At 46.7% G+C, this 709-nt stretch overlaps 1 non-coding gene across 1 annotated transcript; it reads right to left on the bottom strand.

Annotated features, from left to right (window-relative positions):
• Positions 1-238: 238 nt before the first annotated feature.
• On the bottom strand, positions 239-311 carry trnak-cuu (transfer RNA lysine (anticodon CUU)). The gene has a single exon. It is a non-coding gene; the product is annotated as a tRNA-Lys (tRNA).
• Positions 312-709: the final 398 nt, after the last annotated feature.

Genomic DNA, 709 nt, shown 5'->3' with positions numbered 1-709 from the left:
TTTTGGGACAGGGGTTTAACTGGAAATTTGCACTTTTGAAGTGTCATCATTCAATGTACATTCGGTTGCACCTACAAACCTGTCTCACACTTGCAGTGCAGCGGCGGGCAGGTTTCACTGGTAAACCAGCAATTGTGATATCAACAAAAGCTTGCGGGAGAAAGATTTGTGTGGTGAGATAGCTGGAGGAATGGAGAGCTGGTTTCACCCATAGAACAGCAAAGTTTAAAGTTGAACCCGCCCAGCATGGAACTCGAACCCATGACCCTGAGATTAAGAGTCTCATGCTCTGCCGACTGAGCTAGCCAGGGTTGTTAAACTAGCTGCCCCATATCTTATTTCACAGCAAGAAAACTACTGGTTTCCACCTGGTGTCTCAGCTTGCTCTGTGTTCCAAGGTGTCAAAAGATATAATCCTGTCTCTCAGAATTCCTTCCAATAACTTTCCCACCACTGATGTAAGGCTCAAGGGCTTGTAGTTCCCTGGCTTATCCTGGCTGCCCTTCTTAAATAAAGGCACAACATTAGCTATCCTCCAGTCTTCCGGTACCTCACCCGTGGCTTACAATGATACAAAAACTCTGCCATGGCACCAGCAATCTCCTCCCTTGCTTCCCATAGCATCCTAAGATACACCTGGTCAGGCCCTGGGGATTTATCCACCTTAATGCACTTCAAAACCTCCAACACCTCCTCCTTTGTAATGTTG

Source organism: Heterodontus francisci, chromosome 34 (assembly GCF_036365525.1).
Source record: "Heterodontus francisci isolate sHetFra1 chromosome 34, sHetFra1.hap1, whole genome shotgun sequence".
NCBI classification, from domain to species: domain Eukaryota; kingdom Metazoa; phylum Chordata; class Chondrichthyes; order Heterodontiformes; family Heterodontidae; genus Heterodontus; species Heterodontus francisci.
This window is presented reverse-complemented; position numbering and strand designations above follow the sequence as displayed.